Source organism: Protopterus annectens, chromosome 10.part0, assembly GCF_019279795.1.
Source record: "Protopterus annectens isolate FY-2018-M chromosome 10.part0, PAN1.0, whole genome shotgun sequence".
In the NCBI taxonomy this organism is placed as follows: domain Eukaryota; kingdom Metazoa; phylum Chordata; order Ceratodontiformes; family Protopteridae; genus Protopterus; species Protopterus annectens.
The window spans coordinates 1,498,005,763-1,498,020,097 of NC_056744.1; positions in this window are offsets into that span (position 1 = coordinate 1,498,005,763).

Genomic DNA, 14,335 nt, shown 5'->3' on the forward strand with positions numbered 1-14,335 from the left:
TATACAGCAAAAAAATGTAAATAAATGTTCATATAAAGATTTCACATGGAAAATAGTATGTGCTGCAGTGGGACTCGAACTGCGAATGCCTAATCGTTAGATAGATGCTCTGACCACTACACTATTGCTTTGCTGTTTCATTTGCATATATCTTCCTTGTTATCCTCTTCAGCCTTTTAAGCTGCTTTAACCATAGCTTAATGATGGGCACACACGCTCACCTATGGTTAGCTGTACTCAAAGTTTAAAAAAAAATAAATAAAGGGGTTTCTTTTTTCATTTTTATGTCCTGTTGCTATTGTACACATGGGGGACTGTTGGTGGGGTTATGCACACCTAAAAGTGGTCTCGCTCATTTATTTACACTTTCTGCTGTTCTACTTTGCAGGGGCATGTTTATTGTGAGAGCTCTGCTCTCAGACACGCCCCCTGCACTCGTCCACGCTCCATGTAGGATTAGGAGTTCAGGCAGCATGCCTTTATTAATATGCATGGTGCACTGCCTCCAGGGGTTAGTTTTTGATGTAATTATCAGCTGTCCTATGCCCAAAACATCATTTTAGTGAAGTTCTTTTGCAGACATGCATGCCCCATCTGTAACACGTAACTATCTTACCCATTTTCAAGTCATATGTAACGTACAGACTAGAGAACACACACACACCCATTTACTTAACACTTGCACACACTCAATACTTGCACAAAAAACACTGTTTACTTAATATTTACACACACTCACAATTTGACACGTACCTCACATTTTTTTTTTTGCAGCAGTATGGATCGGAAAGAAACGTGTAGAAAAATGGCCATATCTGCATTATCATCGTAAGTCCTGGCTCCTGTCTGGTCTTAAAAAATGCTGTTCTGAAGTTCTTGTGCTGTGCACCTTGCTCTATGGGGCACCCACCTAAATTTCAGGGGACTGTCTTGTACAATGCTACACACTCAATTGAGGAATAGGTTCATAGGTTAGTATTAGACTAACTGCCGTTGTGAGCCTAGCCAATTACCCTTTGTGAGACTCAAACACTACACCTTGTGTTTGTAAGGCAAACACCTTAACCATTAGGGCACTCTCTCACCCTCATGGGTGAATACAAAAGCATAATTGATTTAGTACACACTGTACTAAAATGCAACAGAAAAATCTACCCACACCACAGGACTGTAAAGAAAAGGAGTTGCTAGGCTCTTCACTCAGAGTTTCTGTAAACTCCAAACATTAGTATTAGGCAGGCACCAGCAACAACAAGAGGTTGACTGCAGCTGTATTTAACGGAAATTAAGCAGCCCGCCAACTACATATGCAGCCAATCTCAATCATGTTAACTAAAAAAAAAAACAGTCAGTGTTGTTTATTTCTGGATGGATTAGTCCAGTCATCCCCACAACATCCCCCCCCCCCTTCTTAGCTTTAGGCAAGTCGTGACCAACAACATTTTTACCCCTCCCCCCCAGGCAGCAAGCAGGACTAAAAGCAAAGTGATAATAACTGTTATGGCTGGGAGTACAAAAAGCTTATCGTTGGGGAGAGGGCATTTCTTAAAAATTTTTTTTACACATTTGCTTCCCCTGGCTTGTCAGTGTGTATGCTACAGGGCACATAGTGTATGCTTTCTGACATCCTTGGCCAAGTTATAGCATGAGTTTAAAAAGGGGGAGGCACACACCCCCTGCTCCAAAGCCTAAATGTGCCACTGATTAAAGAGATCTGTAACTAGTGAAGAGTTTGCTGTTAGGAAACAACTTTATAGTTCAGTGCTTCATCTACAAATACAGAACCTGCTGACCTTGAAGTATAAATGTCCTATGTTATGTTAAAAGAAATTGGTATGCTGATAATATTGAAAAAGGGAATGAATGGGAAACCAAAAACAGGTCCTTAATTATTAAGCAACTCATCCAGAGAACATACTCAGAACTTCAACAAGCCCCCCACCCCTTTAGGTACAACACAACATTGCCAATCTAGCTACATGAAGTGGGAGTAGAACTCATATCCCTTTGTATCAAGAGCAAGTAGGCTACATGTTGGGCTAGTAACACTGGTTGGAACTTTTGTAGCACAATAGTGATGAACATTTGCTAAACAAAACAGTTGCACATTTAAAACAGTCTCAGCATGAGCAGCAGTAAGCTTCTCTTCCTTTGAAGCTCACAATTCCTTAAAAATGCACTGAATATCAATTCCTTGAAAATGCACTGAACCTGACATTTTTTGTGTAGTTTGGTAGTTGGTGTAGAGGATTCAGGCTCTTTTTTCCTATAACTAAGGTACAGAATTGAGCCTGAGCAAATTAAGTAACTTGCCATACCTTAAGGCATTTTACACAAACACAGACACACACACACACACACACACACACACACACACACACACACACACACACACACACACACACACACACACACACACACACACACACACACACACACACACACACACACACACACACACACACACACACACACCCTACTTACTGATGGAACATTGTTCATTTGTTAAGGTCCAGTCAGGATTGTTCATTCATCTGTGCTTAAGGCCCATGTAGGAATGCATTTAAATTCCAGATATGTAGAAAACATGAAGCAAGCAACAGGTGTGTGCCTTGAAGCATGAAGTAGCATGTATTGATGCATGCAGCGATGCATAGCTGCAATGGGAGTTCTTAAAGAAGAATGCCCATAAAAAACACATGTAATCTTTTTTAATTAAAAAAGTAAATGTTGTTGTAGCCCCTTGACCAACAGACTCCCTCCCAGCCAACAGGGCCCCTCCAAGCTAATGGGCCCTAGGTGACTGTCTAGGTCATTTATCGTTGGATCCAGCTCTGTTTGCTTACATCAGTCTGTACACATAACTGTACATATTATAAATGTAGATGTACCCTGAAATGAAAGTGTTCTTAGCTGTGTGATAGCACACAATTCCAGTTACAGTGCATGGAATGTTTAATTTATTTATTTATCTAAATGTGTTAACTGGAGAAGAACACAAATCACAATGGACTAGTTTTAGGTTCAGCCCAGAGAATTTTCAGCTACTAATGTCTTCTATAGGGAAGGATGAGTGTACAGGATAGTAGTATCAGGCCCATTATAAGCCCACATTTTTCCAACTGTACCCCAATATTTCACAACAATAGAATAGTTTTCAGTTAAGTAATATTAGAGTTTCCACACTCTAAAAATTAGTCGTTTGAATCAGACATGACATGAATTAGTTAAATGGTGTACTCTCCGAATGGAGAATAAGCAAAGCATATCCTTTTTCTTATGCATATTAAAAACGGTTTATGTCAGGGAAGTCAGATCCTATGGCCTTCAGAGCGTGCATTGGCTAGCTTAGTATCCACTTTGTGAAATGTGGTAGATGCAAAATATACATGCATCCATTGTCAGCCTGAGTGACAGAGGCAAAGGCAGCTATGATAAAAAAAGCATGTTACAAGTGAAATGCATCTCAACGAGAAGGTGAAAACAAAATGTCTGAAAATAATTGCAATAATGGGGTCACTAGAAAGTACAACGTGTAGGAATAATATACAGCAAAATAAAATATAAAGGGTTAACTTAGAAGTAGTAAATGTGCTGGCAAAGATATAATAGCTTAAACAGATATTGGCATTCATGTATAAAGGAGTATGCTATTGAGAAACAGAGTTTGTAAAACAGCTGTGTGCAGATGGTGGCTGGAAAATGATTAAACAGAATGTCAGCAAGTTAAGAATATGTAAAATCAAGGACAGCAACATCAGCAAGATAATGCAAGAACACAGAGTTTCCAAGGACCAAGGATAATCGTAAATCAGAAGAAACAAAGAGCGACTGTTAAACATCAGACTGAAAAAACATCAGACTCTGTATGAATATGAGTGTGTAAAAATAATCTTTGGCAATTTGCCATAGAGAGCTGAAAGTAATATTCACATCCTGTAGAGCTTTAAAGAATTCTAACAGTAAAATTGCTAACTGAAGCAGTTGGTCTCTGTGTATTTATTGTACTTAGCACAATACCATAGCTAAGTAGTTGGTCACAATAAATAGCTAAATACTGTGGTATACATGAGTGAAAATGCAAGCAACAAAAAATAAACCAACAGAAGGATGATATAAATGCGCAATGGTGAGCCACAGTTGAACCGCAAGATTTCTCATGACAACTACACCTTCTTTTTTATCTATTCAGTTAGCACTTCCAGTCATAGTGCAAACATTTGCCTTCTTGTTTTATCCTTCGGGGAAGGATCTAGTCGCTGATCTCTGCAAGTTCCATCAGTCTTCATAAAAATTGTGTTTCTGCATCTGCCAGCTTTGTTTGACTGCCTTTTCAGGAGAATTGATGATGGACTTTCCACATTTTATCAAAGGAAAATTTGGCCACCTTTCACTCAGAACTGGTAATTCTCTTTTTTTTTCTCATTCTACAGCATGTATGTCATAAAGGAGCATAGTTCTAAGTGTAAAACTACTTTTCAAATAGACAGTAATGATATTCCAGCACATGTATTGTTAAGATTTAAACAATGGTATAAACACAACTGTAGCACATTTAGTACCTTACTAAGTAAAGTTGATGTCAATGCCTTATGTAAATGGATTTTTACTTATGATTGTTACATGTCTAACGTCAATGTTTACAAGTATCAACCAGGGTGTGTGTTTTGTGACAGTGATGATAAATCTATTTGTCTAGTGTGCCACATAAAGGTTTTTACACAGGTTACATCTAGGGATAAATTCCCTGACAAACAGCCCTTATCTTTTTCTCTGTATCCTGATCCAGAGACCCTCCTCACCTCTCCTGTATGTACTACTGACACTCTCTTAAAAGACATTTCTGATTTAAAAGATAAGCTCCTACAAGACCCAGATATTGATTCGGTAACTCCTTTTGTTACTGCTCAAGTTGGAGTTTGACTTTATTGCCAGAATCTAGACAAATATTGAATGAACAGTATAAAAAATCTCAAAGGTATAGCCTGACAGAGTGGCATGTGCTCCGTCAGTCCATGGTAACTTTGTTGTCTCAATGTTTAGGCTGCTTAGAGGGTCAGTTAGAAACACTTGAATGTAAAGATAAAACTCTCCAAGATTAGAAAGTAAGGTATGATTTACTTAGGCAGAAACTACTGGCAAAGCAAAAAAAAAACTGCTCAATATTACAAAATGAAAGATGATCTGGAACAATGTACGATACAGCTTGGCCTCTTATGGTGAGAGATAGAGGACGGGCTAGAAAAGGATGAAAAATATAAATAAATGCAGTATGATCTAGACAGATGCACACAACGGGTCAGGGCACTAGATGAAGAGGGACAGTTTCTAAAAGACTGTCTTAAAGAATTGGAAACCTCAGCACAGGAAAATGTTAGGCAGCCCGGTGACATTGTAGGGGCAGCAACCCCTGCTGATTTATATCAGCAATCAAGAGTGTTACAAATCCTCCCCAAATGGAATGATAAAAAAGGTATATTTTACAATATGTTAGCTTTGAGGAATGGGTTAATTACACTGCAGGCACAGATGCATGGAATGATTATTTATTTATTTATTTATTATCTATTTACATTTATTTATTTACATTTATTTACTAGGAAATTCTGATTGGATGCAGGTCCTTTTTCAGCGGATCCCCGGGGAGAAAAGCTCCACATCATGTACATGACAGAGCTACAAAGTTGCAGCAATAGTAAACAACATTGCAGGTGTTTGGCTTTAATACAATAACAAGATATTGATTGTCAACAGTATATACAGAAAATGTTGCAAGTTAAGATAGTTTCTTAAGCAAATGTTTTTGGACATTTATTCCAATATGTTTTAAGACATTCATTCATCTAAAAGACTATCCTCTTAGCACTCAGCTGCAATGAATGGCAGCAGTGTTACAGACATATACAGAAGGGCAACCATTAACTACTCGGTTGTTGGATCATTTCAATATTACTATCTCAGACAAAATGCTAGAACAAGCAGATCATGTTCAACTAGCTTTTCAAGTTGTGTTCAATAAATCTAACAGAGATATGCAGGATGAAGACACTCCAAAACAACTTATTCACTGTTTCTTGGAGCAAGTGAAGGGAGTTGCAGGTGACACTAAGTGCATTTATCAGGAAACGTCAAAGAATTTGCATGATTTAGTGCAAAAACTGAGAAGCAAGACATTGTGTGATGATAGCAATCTTTGTTCTCATCATGTCTTCACAGTAGATGAGGACATGGGACCTTTTGAAGTTGTAGAAGTTTGTTCAAAAGGGTGGGGTAGAAGCCGTTGGATAGACCAAGGACAACAATGGCAGCAGAGAGTGGCTTCCATACCTCTGGCTCCAAAGGATGCCGAAGGATAAGGGGAAGAAATGAGAGTTCCACAGTGTTTCTGTTGTAAGCAAAATGGTCATGTTAAAAAGGATTGTCCATATTACAGGAAATGGAGGGACATACAGGAAAGAAAGGGCAGCTTTACTAAGCAAGTTACAGATGAAAACATGGAAAAACAACAAGTAAAGGTGCAAAGGCCCTCTAACCAGGAAAAGGATAATTATAAGGTAAAACAAATGAACTCAGGGGGTGACGTATGTCCGGTAGATTCTCAGGCTCAGACACCTGTTAATCCACAATGTGCAGAAAGTTTGAAAGCAGGAGTTACAAAGTTTAAGTATGTAGACGATAGCAAAGGGGATGACAATGAGGGTGAAGGGGAGACAGTATAGTTACAGTTGTGTGCAGTTGCAGAATCATCAGATAGAGATGATTGGGAAAATATAGAATAGGGGTGTGCCTCCTATCCAAGAATTTTCTTTTTTTTGACATCTTTTACAAAGGGGCAGGATGGAAGCCCCCTAATTGATATTTGGGTAGAGGAGTTCCTATGGAAAAATGTGTTATTGGATACAGGAGCAGCTGTTTCGGTTACTAGCCTATTACTCCCACCAGATCCTAGGAAAAGAACATGTATTTCAGGTTTTAATGGCACTGGTTGCATAGCAGTGGGTAGTAAGAATATGTCCATATGGTTTACACAAAATGATGAAGGCATACAGGGATCTTTTTTAATGCACTCTTCATGTGCATCAACCATTATAGGTATGGATATTTTGAATAAAATTGGATTCGTCATAGATGTGCCAAATGGCATAATATGGAAGGGCGCAGAAGGACATTCATGCTGCACCATACAAGTAGATGAAACACTCAAGAAACCACAAGGGGTGGTACACACAGATGCACAGGATGCATGACAGTACTTGCAGGCACAGTTTCCACTTCTGTGGTCACAGGGACCGACCATTTGTGGAAAACTGGAAATTCCGGTAGGAATAGGAAATGAGCAGGATTTTATACCACCTTTCCAAAAGCAATACCCAATACAAAAAGAAGCAGAGGAAGATATGCAAAAGTGCATAGCAGATTGGGAAATGGCAGGTATAATACTAAGAGGTGAAAGTCCGACAAACTCACCCATCTGACCAGTTAAGGAAAAAGATGGTAGTTACATGTTAGTCATAGATCTGCAAAAAGTAAATCAATATACTACCCCTAGGGCAAATCTAATTCTGGGAGTTCCCGAATTGGCGACTAATATAAAACCAGCAAATTGATTTTTGCCATACCACTGAGTAAAAGGGATTGGCCAAAATTTGCTTTTACCTTTAACAATCAGTAGTATCTTATGACACGGTTACCTCAAGGGTTTCAAAAATAATCTGGTAATTTTCCATCAGACAGTAGGCAAAATCTTGGAAGGGCTAGAAATGGAAGGATCGATGCTCCATTACATAGATGATATTCTGGTACAGTCGGAAACTGTAGAGCAGCATTTGAAAAAATTAAAAGAAGTTTTTACAACACTGCAGAAGGCAGGATTTAAAATAAAGAGTAAAAAAAATACAGTTTCTTTCAAAAGAAGTCAAATTCTTAGGAACCATTATCAAACCCATTGGGAGATTTCCATATGCACAGAGAGTGCAAGGTATTTTAAGAATGCAAAAACCAATGGCTATTTCGGATTTGCATAAATTCATGTGTATCATGAACTACAACAGAGAATTCATTGAAGACTATGCACAGACAGCAGGACCTCTGTATAACATGCTATCTGTGCAAAAACATAATAACACTCTGGAATGAGGTGTGGTAGAGGAGCAATCCTTCACGGCCATGAAGGAGAAATTGGCAAGGGCTACAGAATTGATAGTGCCAACTTCAAACTTACCATTTGTTATACAAGCAGCGGCAGAGAAAAACACACTATCAGTGGTGTTATTACAAGAATAGCCACATGGGGGAGATAAAAGATTACAAAAGACTTTAAGACCAGTTCTTTTGCAGTCGCAAAATAACTCCTGTGGAAAAGGGATATCATCTATGTATTCAGCAATTGTTGGCTATATATTGGGGAATCAAACAGAATATTTTCATCCATAATAGTGCAGACACCACATCATGCAGTGCAGGTACTAGTAGACAGTTTTGAAATTAACAAGATTACTGATGGTATCAGTCAGGCAGTATTTGCTAAGTGGATGACTACTTTCATTCAGTATGAAAAAATAATATTTCAAGCAGGAGAAAAATATTATTTGTCTAACTTACTGGGATATGAGGGAAAACAGCATAACTGCATCGACAATATGATCAAGCCAGAAAAATCCCCCATATCACCAGACTACAATCATTTTTGCCCTCTGTCTTTGTAGATGGGGCTAGGTACTGGGAAAATGGATGGTTAAGTGACAGGATTTGCAGTAATACCAGAAAAGGAAGACTTGGGATTTCCAGAGCTGGTGCAGCACCCTGGTCACATGTCAGCTCAAAGAGCTGAATTGGAAGCAGTACTATACGTACTACAAGACTGTAATCCTGTCAGTATTTACTCTGACAGTGCATATGTGGTAAACTCATTATGTTTGCACATGATTATATGGGCTTGTAGAGGTTTTGTAGACATTTCAAGAAAAACACTGAAATTTGCAGAAGTTTTGCAAAATATATGGAAAACCATACAGCAAAAGAATGTGCAAGGGCAATTTAGTATCTTAAATGTAAAACCACATCAAAAACTGACCTCAGAAGTGTTCAAACTAAATGCAAAAGTAGATGCCTTAGCTAAACAGGCAGAAAAGACAGGATAGCAGTTATATCCTGATTTAAAATCAGTTGAAGCAGTACAACAAGTTAGTGTATTAAACCAGGCTAGGGATATCACTGAGGATTTGGTTTGAATACAGAAGCAGCAAGGTTTGGAAGAAGAAACCAGTCAATGAAAAATAGAAGGGGTCCCGCCTAGAGAATTCTGGGTTTGTCCCAGTACAAAAATATTAAAATTACCTTATGTGCCATATCAGCTAGCAAAACAGTTGGTAAAATACAATCATCAGGTGCTAGGACAAGTAGGTAGTGAAAAGTTATGGCCAGTGGTCAAAGAAAGGTTAATGCTAAAAGTAAAAAAACCTCAGTTACACAGGGTCATGCCAGCAGATGGACCATGGTATGATGTCCAGATAGATTATGCAAGACCATTGCCACCAGAAAAAGGAGGGTATCACTATTTGTTAGTAGTGGTAGATGTGTTTTCAAAGTGGGTGGAAGCAATTCCTACCAAAAAGATGACCGCTAAGACAACAGCAGAAGTTTTATGAAAAAACTTTTTTGCCATTGGGGATGGCCACGGGTTATCGAGTCTGATAATGGGCCAGAATTTGTCAATCAGCTAATCAAACAAATGTGTAATTTGTTAGGAATACAACAAAGATTTCATGTACCCTACCATCCACAGTCCAATGGAATAGTTAAAAGGATGAACAGAACTATTAAGGAAAGACTAAAAAAGGCATGCGTAGAAAAGGGACAGGACTGGGTGCAACATTTGCCAGGGATTTTGTTAAGGGTAAGAGCTACCCCAAATACCAAAACAGGGATTTCATCATTTGAAATCATGACAGGCAGGAAAATGCCCAGACCACTACCTTTTGATCCAGAGGTTGGGCATAACAGACCTTTGTTAGAGGTAGTGCAACATCAAAAATGGTTAAAAGATATCACAGAACGATGTGATTACTTGCCAAGGGTGCAGGCATCCCATTTATGGAAAAAGGTTCCAATAATGCCATAGGAACAGCACCTTCCCTCTGGAGCAAAGGTATTAGTTAAAACATTTCACACATATGGTCCATGGGGTAGTCATTGGCAAGGACCTTTTGAAGTAATGGAACAAATAGGACCTTTAGTCTATAAGGTCAAACAAAGCAAGAAAAACAAAACATTGCTAGTTCATAGGGATCAAATGAGAGTCATTGTTTTTAGTGATCAGCAACAAAATGCATTGCCTTTAAAAGAAGGGGAAGCAGATGCTCAATAAAGTTTGTGTCTCTGTTTTATTAGAAACAACATACAAAACTTAATGTCAAGTGTTGTGCAAAGTTTGTTGAAATTACTCTCAAAGAGGTTGTTAGGACAAACCAGTTTTAATAAAAATGAAAAACATGATTGTTATTGTAAGTATTGTACTCAGTGGACTCCTTTTGGTAGAAAGCCAAACAGAGGGACTCAAGGCTGTTTATTACAACATTTCACAAATAATACTTATTTGGGGAAATGTTACACAAAACAGAACACAAGACAATTTCAGTTGTGGAATACAAACAAAGTGTATCTTTGGAAGCATAACATTTAACACAAAGCATTCTAAAGCTATGTCAAAAATCTCAATGGCAACACTCAGATCTGCTCGGAGCTACAGCACAATAGCACTAAATATACAGAACCAACCAATATTGCCAACACCCTGGCAGATAGGTTCAGTGCTAACTTTACCCCCCTCTCACCATCCAAAGGGACCATGTTAATACCGGAAGAATGCAAAGCCCCTGTAATCATGGATGAACAAGTAAAGACCACACTCTCCGAAGTGAAGAACACAGCATCCATGGGACCAGACAACATCCCAGGCTGCATACTGCATGAACTACAGAACAAACTGGCACCCCACCTAAGCACCATGTTCGATCATAACCTCATCTCAGGCTATGTGCCTACTGAATGGCGCACAGTGACAGTTATCCCACTCCACAAAGGCGGTGCCACCACGGACCCTGGAAACTACTGCCCCATTAGTCTGACGAACCTGGTCTGCAAGGCCATGGAACGTATAATTTTGGAGCTTCTAAACAAAGACATAGGTAACCACCAAACCCTGGACCCACTCAGTTTGGGTTTGTAAAAGGTAGATCATGTCTACTAAACCTAATTGACTTCTCTGAAGCAGTCACTAGAGCTGTAGATGAGGGCAAGGTAGTGCACACAGCTAATCTTGACCTTCCCAATGCTTTTGATACTATCCCCCACTCTGGAACTATAGATAAACTCACTAAACTGGGCATAAATCCCTATGTCACTGACAGAACCCACACTGTAAAAGTTGCAGACTCCAAATCTGACCTCAAAGCAGTGACAAGTGGAGTATCACAGGGTTCCATCCTGGGACATCTCCTGTTTGGTATCTACTTCTCTGAAGTACAGGCTAACACAGAAAGCCTCTGGCTAAGTTCGCAGATGACTGCAAACTAGGAGCCATAGTTAAGTCCCCAAATGATGTGGACATCCTACAGAATGGCTTTGCTGAGACAGATGCCTGGTGTCAGAGCCATGGCCTCAAGCTCAGTGCCAAAAAGTGCAGTGTCATCCCCTTTGGTAAAAACTGTGTACCCATGAACTACCACATAGGCAGCAATCTACATAACACCGAATGTGTGATAAGAGACCTTGGGACCCAGGTGGACAGTAGTCTCTCCTGTGATAGTCACATCTACACAGTAGTCAGGAAGTCCTTCTAAGTGGCACACCTCATCATAAAAGGGTTCTCATCCAGGAAAAAAGAGGTCATTGTTCCTCTCTACTCGACACTCTAGACCCATTATAGAGTACAACGCCCCTTTTGGAATGTACCTCACAAGACATCTGCAGCAGCTGGAAAGGCCACAGAAGTATCTCACAAATAGGATTACTGGAATCAAACAAATGCCCTACGCTGACCGCCTCAAAAATCTCCAGCTTTACTCCGCAGCATATCGCCTACTCAGAGGTGATCTCTGCCTAACATGTAAAGCAATATCAAACCCAGGCTGCTACACCTAAAGAAATCCCAATACCTCCGAGCTACATACTTTAGGGACTTAAACCTTGTCACCACAATAAACAGGACATGCTGGAGGGATAGATTCCTGTCCCAGAGACTTCCCATACTCTGGAACAGGCTACCCATCTATGTCAAGCAAAGTTCTTCATTAGCACTCTTCAAGAAAAATCTTGATGAGTTAAAGGGAAATAGGAAATACACCCTGGGGATCACTTCTGTGTCTCTGCTTGACAGTGGCACAGGAAAATAACTTTCATGGGTGGCGTAAGCCAGGGAACCTTGTTGGCTAGGCTTACATTGGCCCTTGGGCCAATAGCCTAGTACCTACCTATGAACCTATGAACCTATGTCACAAGATGGGTAGCCAACTGGCTCACTGACAGAATCCATACAGTAAAAGTAGCCAACTCCATGTCAGACCAGTGATGAGTGGAGTACCACAGAGTTCGGTCCTGGGTCCTCTCCTGTTCAGCATCTACTTTGCTGAAGTGCAGGCCAACACAGAAGGTCTTTGGCTAACAAAGTTCGCAGATGACTGCAAACTGGGAGCCATAATAGAATCACCTAATGATGTAGACATTCTACAAAAGGGCCTCACAGAGACTGATGCTTGATGTCAAAGTCATGGCCTCAAGCTCAATGCCAGGATATGCAGATGTCATCCCCTTTGGGAAAAACTCGGTACCCATGAACTACCACATAGGCAGTAGCTCACTAAACACTGAAAGTGTGATAAGAGACTTCGGGACACAGGTGGACAGTAGTCTTTGCTTTGATAACCACATCGCCACAGTAGTCAGGAAATCCTTCTACGTGGCATACCTCATCACAAAAGGGTTCTCCTCTAGAAAAAAGAAGGTCATTGTTCCTCTCTACTCATCCCTCATCAGACCCATTATAGAGTACAATGCACCATTTGGTATGTATCTCACAAGACACCTACAACAATTGGAAAGGCCACAGAAATACCTCACTAAGAAGATTACCAGCCTCAAGCAGATGCCATACGCAGACCATCTAAAAAAACTCCAGCTCTACTCCTTGCATATCATCTACTCAGAGGTGATCTCTGCCTAACATACAAAGCTATGTCAAACCCAGAGCTGTGGGACATGCTACACTTAAAGAAATCCCATTATCTCTGAACCGCACGCTCCAGGGACCTAAACCTTGTCACCACAATAAACAGAGCATGCTGGAGGAACAGATTCCTGTCCCAGAGATTTCCCAAACTCTGGAACAAACTACCCATTCATGTCAAGCAAAGCTGCTCATTGGCCCTCTTTAAGAAAAGTCTTCACGACTATATGGGAAATAGAAAATTCACCATGGGGATCACTTCTGTGGTACTGCTTGACAGGGGCACAGGAAAATAATTTTCTTGGGTGGCGAATGCCAGGGAACTTTTTTTGGCCAGGCTTATATAGGCCCCAGGGCCCATAGCCTAGTACATACCTATGAACCTATAATGGCATGCTTAGCTAAAAAAGGATAGGCAAATACAAAGTAGAGGAAAAATCAAAAACCAACATACATATTTCAATAAACAGCTCAGTTTTTATTAAATGCTGCACATTACACTCTGGAGACGTAACAAAGTGGACAAAACAAGACATCATACAAAAAATATTACAGTGCACAGATAACAATACAAAGATAAAAGTAAATTCAACAAATGTAGAAAGGGGTATAATTTCTACCAATACTCTGTTTATTTGTACAAATAATGCAAAAATACAAGGAAAAGGATCATGGGGTGGAATACTTACCATTCCGGGTAACAAGCCAGTACTTCATATGGATTAAGTGGTAAAAATACCATTCACTTTGTACTGTGGTAGGACAGTAATACCAAAAAATAATATTGCATTTCAATATTATTTTCCGAGTTTTAGACATACTAAATGCAGATTTAAAAGAGATTGGTATAACACACTTTTAGGGAGAGTAGGAGCTGGATTGGGAACCCTAAATGCTGTGAATGTTGACATTTTTCAAAATAAACTAAAATTAGTAGGACAAGACATATCACAAAGTGTACATCTGCAAGCACAATGGAATTCTGTATTTGGTATGCACATAAACAAAATGTATCAAGATGCTTTTCTAAGTCATTACAGTGTCTCTTTGATAGACAGATTACAATTTGATACTAATGTATCTAAATTTGTAAACTGGACAAAATGTACTTTA